Source organism: Microtus ochrogaster, linkage group LG3 (genome assembly GCF_000317375.1).
Source record: "Microtus ochrogaster isolate Prairie Vole_2 linkage group LG3, MicOch1.0, whole genome shotgun sequence".
NCBI lineage: Eukaryota > Metazoa > Chordata > Mammalia > Rodentia > Cricetidae > Microtus > Microtus ochrogaster.
The window spans coordinates 26962028-26972681 of NC_022029.1; positions in this window are offsets into that span (position 1 = coordinate 26962028).

Genomic DNA, 10654 nt, shown 5'->3' on the forward strand with positions numbered 1-10654 from the left:
AACTGTGATTATTTAAATGATTTCACTGACAGCATCTTTAGCTGAAGGGCAACCTTGGGTATCTTACTGACCCAGCTCATTCTTCCCCGAAGCATGCCCCATGCCAGCACCCATTCCACCAAGCCCTTTTACTGGCAGTTCTCCGAAGTTCCTGTTTGAGTCATTTCCAGTGGGCTCAGAGTAATTCCACTCCCCAGTCACCACCACACTTCATCCTTAGTTATTCCCGATATAAATTGTACATAGGTGGGATTGAGTACTGACTGTGCCTAAGAATGTTTATGTGTGTGTATATACACGGTTTATTTTCTCAGATGGTTTATTACCTTTCATTTATTCATTTTGTATATGCAGGGATATATGCACACACAGGTGTGTGTGTGTGTGTGTATGTGTGTGTGAGCATGCACATGCATGCTAGCATGTGCCTGTGACATGGCATGCTTGTGGAACTCAGAGGACAGCCTGTGAGTATTGGCTCACTTCAGTGTGTGAGTCCCCAGGCTGGAACTCAGATCATCAGCCTTGGTGGTAAACACTTTTACCCACTGAGTCTTCTCTTAAGCATTCTGAACCTTTTAAAAGGACTTTTGAAAAATGGCTACCTTTGTAGGTAGTCCAAGGGCATATTGTCTACACACATGCATGTTTGTGCGTGCATTCATGGGTCCCCATGCACCTGTGCCACATGTACACTCATACACCATTGTGTGCATGCATATACATGTAAATGCAAAGCTGTTCACACACATGGAATCACACATTGCCTTACACATTCGTGCCTGATATGTTCATGTTTATGCACACATACGTATACAGACATACGCGAACATATGCGTTCATAGTATATGTATACAGAAACCTTAGTAAATATCAGACCCATTTCCCTCCTCTTCTTGTAAGAACATAACAAGTAAAAATAATTTTATGAAGAACTCATTAGCATAAAATGAAGATTTTTAGATCCAGCCGCAGAATTTGTAATATAAGTTAAATACCTGCTGACATTTTTTCCAGTTTGTGCCAACATACCTGGGCCCCAGAATCTATTGAAGGATTGAAATTTATATTGAGGTACTTCTAGGTCAGGTCCCATTTTCGAGAGTCTTTGGAACATCAGGATTGCACTATTACAGGATGGCGGAGGCTGGGTAAACAAAACCCTCCTAATTCAGTTGTGGAAGTAAGCAGTCTCAGGACCCAGGTTTCCAGGCATCAGACCATAGTATATGAGTGTTTGTACAATAGAATCGCTCACGCACACTTTCAGATTAGTTTTGTTTTTAGGTGAGCGGTGAACTAGCCTCCCTGGGCAAGATGCATTAGCCGTCCTGGACGGGCTACATACATGCATGTATGTGTGTGCATTCATGGGTCCCTATGCACCTGTGCCAAAGCAAACAGACTTCAAGCTGACCTGAATAGTGAGAGTTACAACCCTAGGAAGGGGTTTTGTATTTGAGACTCCATTAACAGTGCTGCTGACCACATACTCCGCTCACAGATCGGCTTCCCCAGGGATGACTCAGAAGTTCTGGGCATTTGGCACCCAGATGTTGAGATAGGTTTTTTTTTTAATTTAAAAGAGGGGGGCAGATGAAAACCTCTCTAAGGAAAAGGCCTAAACTTATTAGAGAAAATGTTTTCAAGTTTGTCGTTTAAACAGATTTTTAAAGCAGCCATATTCCCATAGGAGGTAACTAAGTTTTAACAGCAGTCCCCTGGGGACTGTGCGGTTGAGTCTGAGGGGATAACCCACAGAGTCACCTCACCATGGCAAGTCCTCATTGAGATGTGTTTTAAATATCTCGAGTAATTCTTGAGTAATGTTATGGCCTTAAGTTTGCACTTTACTTGCCAAATATTTTCTTAGTTTGGGTTCTCATCCAAGGTACCAAGTATCTCTTTCAGAACCACTGACTTATGGATCACCAGTGGAGGCAGGAGGGAGACTCAGTTCCGTGAGACAGATGGATCTCCAGGGAGGGGAGGGGGATGATTACAGGAAGAAGGTTACTAGAGAATGTCCGACCCAGTGGAGGCAGATTTGGACCTCCACAGTGACCTATTGATACTATACCCAATATTCAATAATCAATAAATAATCAATATTTAAAGGGAAGAGGGGCCATGTTATGAAGAAGACTGACTGTTCTCTTGTCATGCCTTTAAATATAAAATTTGCTTATAAAAATTGTCTCTTCACTATCACATGTAAAGTTAACTTACAGAATCCTTTAAAAACTAACTAAAGACCAGTTTTCCTTCTCATCCAGTCCTGAATCCAAATTACCTAGTTAAGGAACAGAATCACTGTGTGTGTGTGTGTGTGTGTGTGTGTCGGGGGGAAAACTCAAGTCCTAAGTAAGCATCTAGGAAGGACAACAACAAAAAATGTGACAAGCAAGCTCACAAAGACATCTGGAGACTTTACAATGACCTATAGCAATGATCAAAAAATCAGAAGGGCAGCAAAAATAAGGAGCATTTCAGAGACAGCTACCAGGATGAGAAAACGGTACAACAGAGTACAGGTGGCATCTGAAAGATGCTGGGTCGATCTTCTGAACCCCAATGAGCCTTTCTATTGGGATTCAAAATGCGAGTTCAGAGTTGCAGAGTGACAAACTAGGCATTGTTCCTAAACTCTACTGAGAGCTTGGCCTAAACCAGTCCCAGAGAGAATAAATAAAGATGAAGGCAAGGACAGCCTGAGCCCTTCTCTCTGCCATCCTGATGCTGGGGAAAGGTGAAGGGTTGTGAACAATCAGGCCAGGGAAATGAGAGAAGCAAGGGAGGAAAGAGTGGGCTTGGGACAGGACTGTGTGACTCAGGGATGAAGCTGTGGATGTGGGCTGTGGATGTGTTTCTGGATCCGCTGTATTCAGTGTCCTGGGGCTATCCACAAGCCTGACGAATGGTTCTGGAGAGTGTGGCGATCCTGAAGGAGATTGCCTCATTTCTTTAGATAGTTCTTGCTATAAGGAAGAACAAAGATGTAGCTTCCTAATCAGTACAAATTTTATTCCTCCATGTTCTATGACTCAAGTATGACTATCAATACTGAAAGACATCATACACACTACCATCAATCTTACCCACATATGACCCCTGCAAGCTACAATAGAGGCAAGTTTTGGCATGTAGCAGAAATGCCATGGGAGTAACCAACCACTTTCTAATTGGACTTAAAGCACACTTCACAGTAGAAAATCCATACCTATTACTTATTTGAACCAAAAACCTGTGTCACAGACCTTAGGAGGAAATCTACTACTACGGTGCTGCTAAATGGGCATGGTACTAAACTGAGTCCTAATGCCTTGTTGTTACACCTATGGGCCAATTCATCTCTCAGCACGCATCTGAGAAGCTTCTGTTTTCAGTAGATGGTGATTAGCATGGAGACCCACAATTGGCCAAAGCGCAGAGAATCAGAAACTATAGAATGCTCAGTTCTGAAAGGGACACACACATCATATGCCCAGGCAAGGTGAAGAGTTCATTGTAGAAGCAGAAAGAGTGTGAAAACCACAGCTGACCGATGGCTGCAAGGGAAACATCTGGACACAGCATAGATGCTGTCACATGAACTCACAGAAATTGACACACCACGCACAAAACCCATGGAAGTCCTAACCAGGCCGAATCCCAGCATGGACAGGGGAGTTGGGTACAATCCCACTCCTCACCATGATACCAATGGAAATTTCTAGCTGCTGAGAGAGGGAAAGATAATTTTTGAGAAGATTGTAACCCAGGATACCTGTTTCCCCGTCATCCAAATATGAGCCCAGGAGGAGGCTCCCACTAGAAAAGCCCAGACCTCTCCTCCCAAGAGGACCGTGCCTGAAGCTGGCTTATGCGAAAAGGGAGACCAAGAGCTGCGTGAGCGTAGGTGAGGTGAGGAACTATAAAGAATCGGCTATTCTGAAGTCAGTTGGGGTGGGCTTAAAATCAGACAGATGGAGGGCCAATAGCAACAGAGGATTGTTTTAATGAAAGATGGCGTGGATAAAGGCAGAGGACAAGAAAACTCAGGTACTATTGGGCATCTGACAAGGATTCCCCGGGGCTGCTTTAAAGCTCTACACCGTGTTGTAGAGTAAAACTCAAAATACAAGACCTGAGCAGAAGGCTATGCAAAGGAGGAAAATGATTTGCAAGGAAGGCAGGAGGCTCATACATGGTAGACACAGGGTAGAGAACACACAGGCAGGCAGACACCCATAGGTGCTCACTCTCTTCTGCTGTCCAGGGCTCCCGCTCAGGAATTAGTGCGCAGAAGTGACAGGGGACTATGGGAGATCACTGTGGGGGCAGAGAGCTTGCGTGTGGAAACCGGGGAAGGGGCTTACAACTCTTAGAGAGAAGACGAGGAGCTGGTAGAGATGGTGGCCCAAGCTGGAAAGAAAATACCTCTTAGGAAAAAATAATGTCAATTGTCAGAGTCTCAGTTATATTTGAGTTTTTGAGGAACAGATAATTTCTTAGTATAATTCTCCCCCAAGCAATATTTTTCTCATAGTTAAACAAGAATTACTTGCTAGATATCTGAATTTGAATTTTAACTGTTTTGTATTTTTATTAGCCAAATCTGGCAACTCTACTTAAAGCAAAAATCTAGCAGCAGAAGTAAAATAAAAATCAGCAAAAATAATTAGAAAATGAAGGTGAGTGGTATTCTAGGGGAAAGGGAGGGGGCGTGGATAAATAGAAATCGTAAGGAAAAAAAGAAAGAGAAAACTAGAAACTTAGTTATTTCAATATTTGGGTAACAATCCCAGAAGGAAAGAGCAAAGAGAGTCTACAAAGAGCAAAGAAGTATCCTGAGTAAATTAAAAAAAATGTCTTAAAAGAAATATCAAGTTTAAATTTATTTATTTATTAAGGATTTCTGCCTCCTCCCCTCCACCGCCTCCCATTTCCCTCCCCCTCCCCCGATCAAGTTTCTCTCCCTCATCAGCTCTAAGAGCAATCAGGGTTCCCTGACCTGTGGGAAGTCCAAGGACCACCCACCTCCATTCAGGTTTAGTAAAGTGAGCATCCAAACTGCCTAGGCTCCCCCAAAGCCAGTACGTGCAGTAGGATCAAAACCCATTGCCATTGTTCTTGAGTTCTGGAGGCAGAAATCCTTAATAAATAAATAAATTAAAAAAAAATGCTAGGTGCCACTGACCTCCAATGCATGATGGGAGAACATGTTAATGTAAAACCCTTGTTGATATATACTGGCTACCATACATTGAATTTTTAGTGAAAAATCATCATGTTCTCCTGCATCTAGTTTTCACCTTTTATTTATATTGCAATAAAATGTGAATATTTGTGCAAAAAGAAAGAAAGAAAGAAATATCAGGGCTGGAGAGATGAGTTAATTGGTAAGACACAGGCTGCTCTTCAAGAGGCCTTGAGTTAAACTTCAGCACCCACATGACAGCTCATAGGAGTTTCTAACTCTAGTTCCAGGACACCGAACGCCCTCTTCTGGTATTCTAGGGCACTGCATGCAAATGATGTGTGGCCATATATGTTAGCAAATAACCTATACTAACAAAATAATTTCAAAAAAATATTAAGATAATATCTCCAATTTTCTAAACTCAAGGTCCTGACAATATTTTGGTCTTCATTTTTTCTTTCTTTCTTTCTTTCTTTCTTTCTTTCTTTCTTTCTTTCTTTCTTTCTTTATAGAACATAAAGAACTTGCCTCAGAAAAACCCACCATGGCCTTTCAGGACAAAATAAAGGAAGATGATCATAAAACTTCCAAAGGATAGATACAAGGAATATGTGAATATATTAAGGCAGAACGGTGCTGGACCTCAGTAAAATGTTGTTGTAGAGAACCTAGGGCAGGCTCAAAGCTATTCTTTTTTATTTTATTTTATTATTATTATTACAAGTTTTCACCTCCTCCCATTTCCCCTCCCCTCCCCCCAATACCCCTCCCCCTGCCTCTCCAGTCCAAAGAGCAGTCAGGGTTCCCTGCCCTGTGGGAAGTCCAAGGTCCTTCCCCCTCCATCCAGGTCTAGGAAGGTGAGCATCCAAAAAGACTAGGTTCCCACAAAGCCAGTACATGCAGTAGGATCAAAACCCAGTGCCATTGTCCTTGGCTTCTCATCGGCCCTTATTGTCCGCCACAGTCAGAGAGTCCGGTTTGATCACATGCTCCATCAGTCCCAGTCCAGCAGGCTTTGGTGAGTTCCCATTAGATCAGCTCCACCGTCACAGTGGGTGAGCACACCCCTCACGGTCCTGACTTCCTTGCTCATATTCTCCCTCCTTCTCCTCCTCATTTGGACCTTGGGAGCTCAGTCCAGTGCTCCAATGCGGGTCTCTGTCTCTATCTCCGTCCATCGCAGATGAAGGTTCTATGGTGATATGCAAGATATTCATCAGATGGCTATAGTATAGGGCCAGTTCAGGCGGCCTCTCCTCAGCTGCTCAAGGATCAAGCTGGGGACATCTCCTTGGACACCTGGGAACCCCTCTAGAGTCAAGTCTCTTGCCAACCCTAAAATGGCTTTCTTAATTAAGATATCTTCTTCCCTGCTCCCATATCCACTCCTCCTCCATCCCAACTGTCCCATTCCCCCAAGCTCTCCCCATCCTCCCCTTCTCACTTCTCTCTCCTCATCTCCCCTTATCCCCGTCCCACCCCCACCCCCAAGCTCTCAGTTTTTGACTGGAAATCTTGTATACTTCCAATTCAAAGCTATTCTTGGAGGCATCCTGGGACTTCACCAGAAACACCTTGCTGTACCACAACCACCATCCAGACAAGCACACTTAGCATCTCTTGAAAATGATGTTATCTACCATTCAGTGTGTGCACTTCCGTGAGTTTCAGAATCAGCTTTTCAAGTTCCACTGAAAGCCATGTGAGAGGCTTGATATTTTTAATTGAACTGATTTTTATAATTTTAATTGATTTAGCAGGTTGACTTGGAAAGAATTGTCAGCTTGAAAATGGTAACCTGTTCTACTCCATGGTTCTTCAGTGGGTTTAAAGTGCACAGGTAGTTTATAGTTTTGTATAATTGTATGTCTTGCATGGTTCTTGCCAAGGTGATAGCAGCCAAGTGTTTGCGGGAAATTTTGTAGCCTTTACAATTCAAATGGAAAATTACTTGTCTGGTCATCTTTCACTTGTCACCTTGTATGCATGCCTGGGTGTCTTTCTCTGGCTGGCTGGAACACCAATTTTCTGATATATTTGTCTTTTCCCTGGTTAAATTTCTCGCAGATGGCTCACACAAACCCCTGCCTGGTAGCCAACTCAGAGAGAGGACAGGCATTTTCCTCTTCAGTCTATAAAAGTCCATGCTTCCTCCATTCCCACTTGGAATGTGCACGAAGATGCCCCCCCCCTTCAGGAGTCTGCTGTCTCCGCAGACAACAGAATCACCAGAAGCGTGGGGGTGTGAAATTCTCAGCACTGGACCACACACTATGCCAATTAAGTGGATTCTCCAGGTGGGTCTCAGTCCTAGCCCTGCGCAGGACTCTACAGGTGAGCCACTGTCTGACCCTTGACACTGAGGTGTGATCTTCTGACCAGCAGCAAGCAACAGGTCCCGCAGGGGCTTGTTAAATACGTTGTTCTAACCACAAACCGGCCTTCTCAAGTCCAAATGTGCACTTTAGCAGGAATTTGCATGCTTATTAGAGATGGAGGAGCGCATTTCTAGAAATGAAGTCATGCCTCGTGCCTGCAGGCTCTCTAGGAGGTAACGAAGGTTGGTGGCTAAGCTTTGATGGCAAGAAAGAGGCTTTTTCTACCCAACGCAGGGTACTGACTGTGATGTTGCTGCTGCCTCCACCTCATCTGAAGCCAAACTCCACCTGTCACAAATCCACTGAAAGATGTGCTCTGAGTCTAGTCTTCCCTAGGAGGAACTCGGCTTTCAGTGTTCTCTGGTTCCAATTGTCCTTCCATTTTGTGTTTTTACTATTGGGTTTACACTTCATCTCCCCCTGTCCTTCCCTGTGTGTTTTATTCCTTTATTGTCATTCTGTGGGATTTGATCCCTCTAAACCATAGAGCTGCTTGTCTACGATGAATCTAAAGTCCTCTGTAACTTGTAAACCTATGTGGCAACCCCCCAAAAGTCACTCTGAGCTTGTCAATTATGTTTGTTTTCAAGTCATCTTTTTTTTGTTGTGTTTCCTCTCTTTAATTGGATTTAAGCATTTGACGCATTTCGAGTTTTCATAGAGAAATGTTTCAGGTCATTGCAGATTCCTACGTTGTTAATTAGGCACACATAGAGCCCTGATAAGCCCTCACCTGTGGGGACATCGTGTGAAGCACAGCAAGGACTCGTAACAGTGATCTTGACTGGACAGAGCCAAGAACAGTTCCACTCCACCAAGATGCCTACCTGGAAACACAAGTCTGCAAACCATTTGTACACTTTTGTTTTACATTATATAATATTACATATATAGGTCGTATAAAACATTGCATTATGTGATATATAACATCATACATTATATATAGCGCTATGTATAGAATTTGCAAATGTAATATAATATAATTATATATAACATTACAGTCCATGATGCTATACCCTATACATGTATCTATGAAGTATTTCCTGTATTTTGTTTCAAGAAAGCTTTATAAACCCAATCACAAAGTATGTGATGCTTGAAATTTGACTTCACTCAAGATGATTCTTGGCTCAGTCATTCAAGTGCTCGCTATGCAAAAATAAAGACCTCACTCAGTTTGATACGCTTATAAAATCCAGGCGAGTTAAAATAACGCCGGTAATCCCAGCACTGAGCAAAGGGAGACAGGATGACTCCTAGACCTGGATGACTAGCTAGTACAGTCAAGTCAGTGAGCTCCAGATTCAGAAAGAAACCCTGTCTCAAAAACTGAGAAAACAGACTGAGGAAGACACTCCATATCACTCTGGTCTCACATGCACTGAAACATGCATGAATACACATACATGTGCATGCACACGGACACACAGACACACCCACACACATCGACACACATGCACAAAGGTAGATCTGTCCAGATTTCACCCAGGTTATTGAGCAGTATCCATTACGAATATGTCTCAGTTTAACTGTTCTCTGGCTAAAGAATGTCAGGACTATTTCTGCTTGGCACTATGAAGAATGTCCCAGAGCCAGTTATTCGGTCCCATGGTCCTTGCACAACCATCCTGTTTCCAGAATGCCTGGACCATTCTCACGTCCATCCGTGATGTGTAAGAAAGCTCATTTCTCTGTATTCTTCTCAGTGTTTAAACTCCGTCATTGTTCTTATGTGAGGTATTCTGAGAGCTCTTCAGTGAGATCTCATTAAGGTTCTAATTTACATTTCTCCATTATCTGCAAGAGGCGTTGTACATTGTGTTAGGAGCTCTTTGTCCTCGGCACACCCTTCTAAGGGAAGCATCTGTCGGAGGATCTTGCTTGTTTTCCCAAGTAGATCACGTGCTGCTTTGCTGTTGATTTTTGGGGGTCCTTTATGTATTATAGATGCTAAGCCTTGTATTTCCATCTATAGTTATATTCTTTCCTCTTAACAGGATCTTTCGCAAATGAAAGAGCTTTAATTTTGATCAAATCTGGCTTAGTTACTTTTCCTGCCTTTCTCTGAGATAAAATACTCTGGCAAAGGCACTTGAAAAGAGAAAATATTTGCTTTGGCTTATGGTTCAAGCTTACAGTCTACCATGCTGAGGAATGCAGGAGATTAAGGCAGCCACATTGAATCCACAGACAAGGAACTAAGAGCAATGGATGCTATAGGTCAGCTTGCTTTTCATATTTTATACAGTGTAGTAACTCATGGCAGACAACGGTGTGATCCATAGCTGGTGAGTGTTCTTACATTAGTCAACTTATAAAGATAATTCCCCTAGAGTCGTTCCCAGAAGTGTGTCTGCTGGGCAATTCTAAATCTCATCAAATTTACAATTGAGATTAACCATCACAGAGGCCATTTTGATAATTTCCTTTTATTTGGATTGTGTTTTTGGTGTCATATACAAGCTCACATTTGCCCTTAAACCTTCCTCATTATCTCTAGTTCTAAAGTTTTGTAAGTTTATATATTTTCTATAATTTCATGATCTGATTTGAAATAGAAATTTCAAGGCTTAGGTCTTATTTTGCTAAGACATAACTCTTGAAAAGGCTATACTTGATGAGTTATCTTTGTACTTTTTGAAGATTAGTTGAAATTATTGCATCATCTTATGTGATACCCAAAGTGTATCTTCTAGTTCTTTGCTAAATTTTTCTAGCTTCTTTTCTCTTGTTTTAGGAGGTCCATAAACATTTGCCAAAGCCTGTTTACAGTGATGTTTGCAGTCTGTGGAGCTTTAAAGGAGAACTCTCCCTCATAGGCATACACTTGAACTATTGGGCCCTAGTACCTGGCTTTATTTGAAAGATAATGAACCCGCGGGAAGGAGAGCCTTGCTAAGGATGTTTCTGGGGGTGAGGGCAGGCTTTGAAGGTTTATAACCTGGCCCTACTTCTTGTTCTCTGTTTCTTCTAACCTCCTCTGTCTTCTGTCTGCCTGCCTATCTATCTATCTATCTATCTATCTATCTATCTATCTATCTATCTATCTATCTATCATTACCTTTCCTGTGTGCAGATGAAATGTAATCTTCAT